Below are 10,826 nucleotides of genomic sequence, written 5' to 3'. Positions count from 1 at the left end.
TTAGTCTTCTCTCACCCTTCCACACACCTACTCACTCTTACACATCCCTCCCTCTCCTTCCCTCACTCAAACCTGCAATTTCCATGGCTTCTCCCACCCTCTTCACCATTACCCTTCTCTCTCATCCCTATAGTTCTTTTATGAACCTCTACATACATACACCCTCTCCATGTCTCTCTCTATTGCTTCTATGCTACAATTTTTTTTACCTCTCCTAAAAATATCTAAAATTCACCATGATAACTTCTGCAAATTGAGGATTTTTCATCAACAAATCCTCTTTTCATCGTGGTGGTCAAAGCGAAGAAGAAGAAGAAGACCAGAGGTCATTTTTCCCACAATCTACACAAGGGTGAGTTCAAGCTTCTTCAAAGCTTCACCATCTCAATGATTCTCTTTTAATTCACCCCTCTTCCTTCATCAAATCAACTCACTCTACCCATTGTAAATGTAACATTAACTTTCTAGTGATTACTAACGACTAACATACTAACATAAAATAGCATTGACCTAACCATAAAAGACACCTCACCTCAAGACATGTACAAAGTAACTCTCTCTCTCTCTCTCTCTCTCTCTCTCTCTCTCTCTCTCCTTACTTACTTTCACCTTATCTACCATCAATAATGCTCTCTTTTGAGCCCACACCCATGACTCAAGCAGACAAAGAAGGCCCGCAATGTTTTGATATTCAAAAAAATCATAATCCTGATTTGTTAGCTTGTAAATTAGGATTTCCAATAATCTTAATGAGGGGTCTCCAACCTATAAATAGGACTCTCTCCTTCTTGTAAAACAACCTCCAACATCTCACATAGCACCCCAACACTCTATGCGTGAGGAGAGACTTAGGTGTAGCAACCACTTGTGAGCCTCACTCTTGGTGTGAGAGAAGCCTTCAAGCTACACATTGCAAGTGAGAGAGCGTGAGTTCCACAAATCTCAAAACCACTATTGTATATGCTCCTTCATCATCAATAAATTAAGGTTTGGTGCATCAAAGGCGTGATTCGACATTCAAATCTTTGTCCTTCCATTTGTGCAATACGGTTTGGTGAATTCAAGGTGACTTGCGTATTTTGAGTTTTTATCGGTTGATCTTGAGTTTAGAAAGTGTTTTAGTGTGTTTTTCATTGCGAGTTTTTTGTCCATTGTAAGAGGGTATTGTGGTGAGAGGTCTCCCACACCCTAAGATAGTGTGTGTGTGTTTTGGCAATGTTTAGCAATCACTAAGCATTGAGTGAGTTTTGTACAAGTTCTATGATAGCATCATAACGAACCATCTCCATTTGCAAGTCACAAATAAGGTATTACGCAAGATCCTTTCCTCTCTCTCTTCCCTTTGCTCTAGCTCTCTCTGGTCCATTTCATGTGTGTCTTGGTGTGAGGTTGCTTGTGTGTGTTGTGTGGTGCATCTTCTTGGTTGTGCCAAAATCTCTCTTGCGTCCTAGTTCGCATACCATAACTAGGTGGTGCCCCTATCTTGTTTGGGTTTGGCTGTGGGTTTGTTGTTGTGTTGTGCTTGTGGTTGCCCCAGCCCCAATTGAGCAGCACGGGAGCCTTGAGGGGTGTTTAGAGGTCGCCTCTCTTGTTGCCCGCCCCGGACCGCCTCAGCAGCATCCTAAGTTTCCAAAGGATGGCTCAGTTCGGGCCACATGCAGGTTGCAGCTTGTGCATAGTGATGTTTGTGGGCCCATGCAAACTCCGTCCTTGGGCAATTACCTGTACTTCGTGAGTTTCATTGATGATTACTCCAGGCATGCATGGGTATTTCTGCTTAAACCGAAATCCGAAGTTTTTATGTGCTTCAAACAATTTCTGGCTATGGCTGAAAATGTCTCGAAATGTACTATGGGCACCCTCCATTCCGATCGAGGGGGGGAGTATATGTCTCATGAATTTAATGCATTTCTGGCTAGTCGTGGGATAAAACACCAACTTACAGTGTCTTATACACCTCAGCAAAATGGTGTTGCTGAGAGAAAAACAGGTCATTGATGGAAATGACACGATGTATGGTCAAAATTCAAGCTTTGCCGCATTCTTTTTGGCTTGAGGCCATCATGCGTTCCACTTATGTACTAAACAGGTGTCCTACGAAATCTTTGTAGTCTATTACTCCATATGAAGCATGGAATGATAGAAAGCCTTCTATTGAGCACATGCGTGTTTTTGGCTATTTGGCATATGCTTTGGTGCCACAAACACAACACAAAAAATTGGATGATAAGGTTGTCAAATGTATTTTTGTTGGTTATAGTGCTGAAAGCAAAGGTTACAGGTTGTATCATCCGCAAACAATACGTATTCTGGTTTCACGGGATGTATGCTTGTGGAAGATTCTATTCAGCCCTGGCTGTCATGTACTAGAGACAATAATGTAAGCTCACAGGACATTTATGACACTTTGTTGCCTCTTTTCAGTGGTGGAAATACGAGTGTAGTTTCCAATGAGGCAAATGTACAGCCTATGGGGGTTTCTGTAAATGTTACAGATTAGCCTATTACTGATGCAGATGTACATGATGTACTTGATGAGGAAAGGGCTGAAAATGAGCAGGCTAGAGGTATGCCAAAATGGCTGGTGCACACTTTGTGTGACAGTAAATTGGATGCACCTTTGTCTAGTCGTACTCGTTCAGGCTCTCGCCATGCAACTTATCATTAGATTGTTATGCTTTGGCTGTGTCTAGTTTACATGATGTTGAGGAGCCTCTGTCTTTTGATGAAGCACAAAATTCAGAAAATTGGATGGCTGCCATGCAATCAGAATATGATGCACTTATAGAAAATGACACATGGACTTTACGTGATTTGCCTCCTGGCAAAAAGGACATTGGTACGAAGTGGGTTTACAAGTTGAAACGCAAGCCGAATGGTGAGATGGATCGCCATAAGGCTTGACTTGTTGCAAAGGGTTATGCACAGCAAAAAGACATTGATTATGAAGAGACTTTTTCTCCCACTTGTCGTATGACTATTGTGCGTTTTCTATGTGCATTGGCAGCTCATTTTGGTTGGGATGTACATCAATCAGACATTGTTACTGCTTTCTTGAATGGTGACAAATTTGAGGAAGTTTATGTAACGCAGCCTCGCGGTTTTGTCATAAAAGGACAAGAGGACAAAGTGTGCAAATCTAAGAATGCTTTGTATGGGTTGAAACAATCTCCTCGTTCTTGGCATGAGAAAGCTGACACTCATTTGGTTAAACGAGGCTTTCGTAACAGTCCAACAAAAAGCACATTGTATGTAAAGTGTGAGGGTGATGTACTTCTCATTGTGGTTCTTTATGTTGATGATTTGCTCATCACTGGACCAAACGAGAGACATATTGCTGAATTTAAGGCTGATTTGAATGCTACTTTCAAGATGAAAGATTTGGGGCTGTTGCATCATTACTTGGGTGTATAGTTTAAGCAGTGTGATGGTGGTATTTCCTTGTGTCAGAAAATTTACATAGAGACATTGCTATGTAAGTTTGGACTTGAGGATTGCAAACCTATTGCCACTCCCATGGAAACAGGTTTGAAGTTGAGTCTACATGATGCTGGCGATCCTGTTGATGTCACTCTTTACCAAACTACAGTTGGATGCCTCATTTATGTATGCAACACGAGGCCAGATATTCAGTTTGCAATCTCACAGGTCAGCAGATTCATGCATAGCCCAGGGTCTAAGCATTGGCAGGCTGTCAAGAGGATTTTCCGCTACCTTAGTGCCACTTTACACCTTGGCTTGTTTTATCCCAAGGGGGGATCATTGCCGCCAAACTTACATGCTTTTTCAGACTCGGATTGGGCTGGTTATTTTGACATGAGAGTGTCCACAAGTGGTTTTTGTTTCATGCTTGGCAGTTCATGGATATCATGGTTGAGCAAGAAGCAACCTACTGTGGCCACTTCGAGTTGTGAGGCTGAGTACAGGGCAGTCTTCAAAGCTATGGTTGAGTGTGTATGGCTCAGATGCCTTATGGCTGATTTGGGTGTTGGACAGGACATTGCCAACACTATCTACGCTAACAATCAAAGCGCATTGGCAGTTTCGAGGAACCCATTTTTTCATGCTCACACAAAGCACATTGAGGTGCATTACCACTATCTCAGGGAGAGGCTCTCAGTAGGAGAGATCAGCTTGGATTATGTGCCAACACAGGACAACCTTGCAGATCTTTTCACAAAGGCATTGTCTCGTGAGAAGCTTGAAGCTTTCCGCAAAGCTTTGGGCTTACTCCCCTTTGTGGACTGATCATGTCCTCAGGGCATGGCACTTCCCTTTACTCATGTGCCATCTCTCGTTCACCGCATCACTCCGGGGGGGATTTGTTACCATATACATGTGGTAGTGATGTGTGTGAACACACTAGGACCGCCGGGGCATTTTTTTCCTCTTTAGGAGGTTTTTCCCCCCGAGCATTGTATATACGTCCATCACTCTAGGGCTATCTATCTTTCCATTTCACACTAAGTAATATACTCTCTATTGTGTGCCTTGAGCTTCCTTCGTCTTCTCCAAGCTATGTGCGTTTGTTTGCAACCCTAATTCCAACACTTTCTTGACAAAACCACGAGACTGTGTTACATAAACTTCCTCAAATGTGTCACATTGAAGAAAGCAATAACAATGTTTGATCGATATACAACCCAACCAAAATGAGCTACCAATGCACATAGAAAACGCACAGTAGTCATACGACAAGTGGGGGCAAAAGTATTTTCATAATCTATGCCTTTCTCTTGTGCACCCACTTCGTACCAATGACCTTTTTGCCAGGAGGCAAATCACATAAATTCCATGTGTCATTTTCTATAAGTGCATCATATTTTGATTACATGTCAACCATATTTCCAGCATTATGTGCTTCATCAAAAGACACAGGTTCCTCTACAACACATAAGCTAGAAACAGCCAAAGAATAAAAATTTGATGCATAAGATGCATGGTGAGAACCTGAACGTGTATGACTAGATAAAGGTGCATCCAATTTACTATACTCGAAGTATTCACCAGCCATTTTGGCATGCCTCTAGCTTGCTCATTCTCAGGCATTTCCACATCAAGTACATCATGTACATCTGCATCAAAAATAGGATGATCTGTTACATTTTCAAAAAACCCCATAGGCTGTACATTTGCCTCATTTGAATTTACATCCAAATGTTCACCATTGAAAAGAGGCAAAAAAATTTCATAAATGTCATGTGAGCTTACATTATTGTCTCTAGTACATGACGTCAAGGGTTGAACAAAATCTTCTATAAACGCAACATCCCGTGAAACCAAGATACGCCTTTTTTGCAAATGGTACAACATGTAGCCTTTTCTTTTAGTACTATAACCAACAAAATTTCACTTGACATCCTTATCATCCAATTTTCTAGGCTACGTTTGTGGCACCAAAGCATAAGCCAAACATCCAAAAACACGCATATGATCAATAGATTGCTTTCTATCATGCCATGCTTCATATGGAGTCAAAGACTGCAAAGCTTTTGTAGGACACTTGTTAAGTATATAAGTGGCACACATGCTAGCCTCAAGCCAAAACAAATGTGGCAAATCTTGACTTTGACCATACATCATGTCATTTCCGTAAGTGACCCGTTTTCCTTTCAGCGAGATCATTTTGTTGAGGTGTATATGACCCTCCACATCATGATTTATATGCAATTTAAGAGGTGTCATGCACCCGGTTTGGGACACACAGAATGCATGTGACCCATACTGTCAAACTATGTGGCAAGAGGAGTAGATAACACGATAGAACTCCCATAGAACTTTGGCATCTATGTCATAAGGTCCATTGAGGGAAAGTCTAAACATGGAACAAGAACGGAAATGGGTATGGGCTACCAACCCTTGTCAAGGATAATCATATTGAAAATATAGGATAGGGATTCCGAATAAGAATTTGGAATGAGGTCGAAAGCTACCATCTACTAAGGGTAAACTCTGTGTGTGTGTGTGTGTGTGTGTGTGTGTGTGTGTGCGCGCGTGTGTGTGTGTGCGCGTGAGTGTGTGTGTGTGTGTGTGTGTGTGTGGCATACCCCCATCCCTGAGGAGAGGGTCCACATGGTTGGAGGTAGGGCCCACCATGTGAAACCCTACCCCCAACCAAATATGAACAATTTAGCTACAAAGATATCCAATTAATCATTATGAAGTGTCCAAAGAGGCATTTATCATATGGAAAAAGGTTACCATTTTGGTAAAAGTGGTGCCAATAGAGATAAATTATATACGCATCACATTCATAAAACAGCTATCTGATTAAGTATACTTTTTCAATGTCAAAGAGAATCTGTCAGTCTAAGGTCATAGAGCAATATGATATGTGTGCTTGAGAAAATAAAGAGCCATGGCCGCAACCCATCCCTTTGGATTAGGTGGGTCAAGTCAAAGAAAATTATAGCAGGTCTAGGCCCATTGTATGGTGCTACCCGACCAAAGGTTAGCTAGAAACAAGTGTGTGTGTGTGTGTGTGTGTGTGTGTGTGTGTGTGTGTGTTTAAGAAATATTATCTAACAATAGTTTGATTTCACAAACTATTGCACCATAAAATGGGACTCGAGACCAGTCAACGTGTAAATAATCAAACTTTATGTATACATTAGATAACAAGTAGATAAAGTTAAGACTATAATTGTCATAAATTAAACTTGATACTGACATTAAGTGTATTATATGTTATTATCAATGAATCACATACAAGGGTCATCTATCACTAAAAAATAACTGAATAGTGGATGATATTCTATTATTGATGCCGTTTTTGTTGTAACCCCAAGGAAAGAATCTCTCACCTGTCACCATCCAAGAAACACAAGCCTGTCAGAACTGGCACTACTTGGGAAGGCAGGTATCAACAACTCCCTCCCCTTGTTATTGGTATCAAAAATTACAACAAAAACTAACAACATAACATAGATCAAATATTAAGTTTAAAGAATGAGCCATATATTTACGATAATGTAAACGGCATTTAATTTCAGAAAAATTCAGACATCATCTCCTTTGTAATTTGAATCAATTTTCAAAAAATCCAGTCAAAATGCCATCTCATTCGAGACCCGCGCGTGAGGATTAAGGCCCTTTTTAAAGCATTGGGGTGTTTTCAAAGTAAAATACTAACACTAATTTCAAAAATTATGCTTCTATTCCATAAAAAGCATTTTTTGTTTCCTTTATCATCAACAATGGTGCCATTCCCATGGAGATGCAGTTAAGAGTCGGGAAAAAAGGCTAGCAATCCATCAACTAAGTATTGTCACCACCAATTACCCAATCATATGATTACTCAGTATAGAGCAGATAACACTAAGATAATTGCAGTCCCAAACCATGTAAGGGAATTTAATAAATTTCGCTCAATGTATCAAAACTAGAACTGTTGGTGCTCACCAAAAATCAGCATCTAAGCTGCCAGATATTGTGTTGCCCTAGGTCACCAGAGCCGCATAGGTCAATGTTGTCTCATCCCACAAGAAAACCAGCAAATTTTAGTCCAAAAACATGTAAGGGCGTCTAGAGTATGTTAGAATATTTATCAAAACAAAAACTGCTTGTATTCACAAAATTTTCCAGCAGATTTGTCAAGCCTTGTGCAACTCTAGGCCAATCATTAAGCTATCAAGTCTGTCTAATGAAATCCCTAAAATTGTGGAAAATCCCATTGGGCTAAAATTTCATGTTGAAATTCATTTTCCCACTTGGTAAGCACTTTGGATACGTCTTTTATACCAACACACGAAACCTGCTAGTTTTGGTAGAGACTGCCCGCATTGAACTTTCTAGGCAAAACGAGTGTGCCACTTTGATACACTTGACATTTGTACATTCCTAAAGAAAATTATACATTCTTTAATGTGTTAAAACATGCAACGGTGCCACGTCCTCGGCCTCGCCTGCCTAGCAAGGTATGTACACACCTACAACCATGGCATCCGTTTTTGACATATATCACACTTTGTACATTGTAGCATTTGGTCCCACACATCATAAACATTAAGAGTGAGGTATATATTCTTATTTTTTACATTATGCACGTGCCATGGAATGACATCCACCCCCTCTAAACCTGCACATCCTCCGGTATGTGCCACACATATCTTTTTGCATCAAGTTCAGTCTTCGTTTAAGTCCACATACATGTCAATTTCATCATTGCTTTCAAAAAAATCTAACGCATCATCCTCTTGTTCTTCATCCACATCCATACCATTTTCATCAGAGCCTTCATTATGAACTTCCTGTGAATCAAAGTGATATGTATCACCTCTTCTTTTGAATAACTTGATTCTTTTCCCTGCGATGGGGATCTTCATTTTTGTCCCATCTAATTCATGCAAGGTATAAGTTGCATTCCCATGTACATGCTAAACCACATAAGGACCAAACCATCTCTTTGAAAGCTTTCTTATTGTTGAATGTTGGTTGTTTAGACTGCTCTCATACACCAACACCCAATCACCTTCCTCAATAGCTTTAGGTCTGAGCCTATGCCTCTTATCAAATCTGTCCTTATTCTTTAATCTTGCATCTTTCAATCGTGCTACTACAATCTCAATATCTTGGGGCCTTCTTTCTAACCGTTGTATGCGCAAAGCAAGAAGGCCTTCCCTACTCATTCCATCTTCCCAAGGCAATACATTCCATGTGGGAATTACATCCTCAATTGGCATTATAGGTTTCTTACCATACATCAACTCAAAAGGCATATAACCAGTAACTGAGCTATGAGTTGTACGATCAACCCATAAAGAATAAGGCAATAACCTAGGCCACTCTCCCATTTTACCTTTGCAGGCCTTAGCCAAAGCTTTAATGAGAGGAGGATGCCCACGCTCTGATTTTCCATTTCCCTCAGGATTATATACAGTAGTGAGAGCAAGTTTAATGCTCAATCTAGAGAAAAACTCCCTTGCTTTGTCAGCATTCAACTCACCCCTGTCCGTTGTTATTTTTCCAACACAGCCATAATGGCTAATTACATCATCCAAGAGTAACTTACATATCCCTTCTGTGCTTTTTGTTCTTAGAGCACGGCCTTCAACTTGGTTGGTTAAATATTCTTGTGCAAGCACTATGTATCTCATTTGCCATAAGCACAATGCCATTGTAACAAGATCTACTACCCACTTGTAATGCATGGCCAATGGGTAAGAAGGGTGAAACCCATCACGATGACGTACATTTAAATACATTTGACAGGTTTCACAGGACTCCACAAAGTGAGATACATCTTTATACATACATTTCCACCAATACCTCTCTTTCATTTTAGTAAAGGTGGCCCATACACCTCTATGTCTAGCATAAAGACTCTCATGAAACTTTTTCATAGGCTCATTTTTAGTGTCCTTATCATTCACGACTCTCATTGGCATTCCATTTTTTTTGTTTTAGTCGCTTCCATAAGTACCCATCTTACAAAAAGTATCCATAGGCCTTTCTCCGTATTCTTTTGAACTCTTGATCAGTCCACCCTTCTTGCCTTGTCAAAGTGCTCAGATAGCATCCAATGAGCAACCAGTCACCTTGATATAGGTCCTCTGTAAACGACTCAAGTGCATTTTACAGGCAAACATGATCACCCTTGGCATGAGAGATACTATAGAACTGTGTGCCTACATCATCGCCCTCGGCAACCATGTCTTCTTCATTTTCATATCTTGCTCTTGAAAGCATATCCGCAACTGGATTATCTTTCCCTACAATATGCTTAAATTCTGGATTCAAAGACTTTATGTAGGCAATCCATCTCAACATAGCCATGTTGGGAGTTGAGCAACTTGTGATCATTCCAAGAAGGGGTAGACAATCAATTTCCACTATTACAATTGCTCCTATCAAATACTCTTTGTCACATTTCAAAGTTGTGACTACTCCCCATAACTCTCGTTTTACCTGTGGATAGTTGCGTTGACGAGCACTTAGGAATTTTTCTCCAAACCCCACCACATATCGCTTGCCATCATCATCATCTTGTCCAATCGCCTATCCAATTCCTGTGGGGCTAGTATCCACTGTCACAATTACATATCTTCCACATTCATAGTTTGCTTTCCTCAAAGTTGGAGACATAAGCAGCAACTTCTTTAATTTTCTCATGGCATGTGTATGCATTTCTTCCCATTGAAACTTTTGGTTCTTTCTCAAAAGTTGATACAAAGGCTCTGCTACGTGTGCATAATGCGGAATCCAAATAGCATAAAACACGCACGCACCCAAGAACCTTCGAACCTTAGTGACATTTATACATTTCTCTTTCATTATCTGAATTACATCAATATTTGCAGGACAAGGCCTTCTACCATATGGCCCACACATATGTCCCACAATAAGAACTTCATTCACACCAAACACTGACTTTTGGCAAGACAAGGTAAGGTTCACCTCTTCCAACCTCGACAAGATATTATCACAATCATTGATATGGTTTGCCACATACTTGAGGCACCCCCTTGAGTCCAGATCCATATCTATATCACTTACATCACATCCTTTGATTGGAACATCATCAAGGAAAGGCATTGTAGTTTGAGGTATGAAGTCACGTAGGACTTTGTTCATACCACTCATCATATGTTTAACTGAACTAGTTGCCCCCTGAGGTAAGGTACACATCCTTACTAAACCCAAGGGTGTCCTCATGGTAGTCAGGTCCCGGCATTGCTAGTTGGAACTGATCATACCCTGAGTACAAATCTCCCATAGAATATATTGCCCTTCCTACAAATGCCTCTGCAAACTCATCGACAACTGGCCCTATGCCCACATTTCTGATGTCACCTTATTTACAGGTTGCATATCTTGAATAAAGCGTA

This window comes from Adiantum capillus-veneris, chromosome 6, assembly GCF_014529385.1.
Source record: "Adiantum capillus-veneris isolate H3 chromosome 6, ASM1452938v2, whole genome shotgun sequence".
Classification (NCBI taxonomy): Eukaryota; Viridiplantae; Streptophyta; class Polypodiopsida; order Polypodiales; family Pteridaceae; genus Adiantum; species Adiantum capillus-veneris.
Note: the sequence above shows the minus strand (reverse complement) of the source record.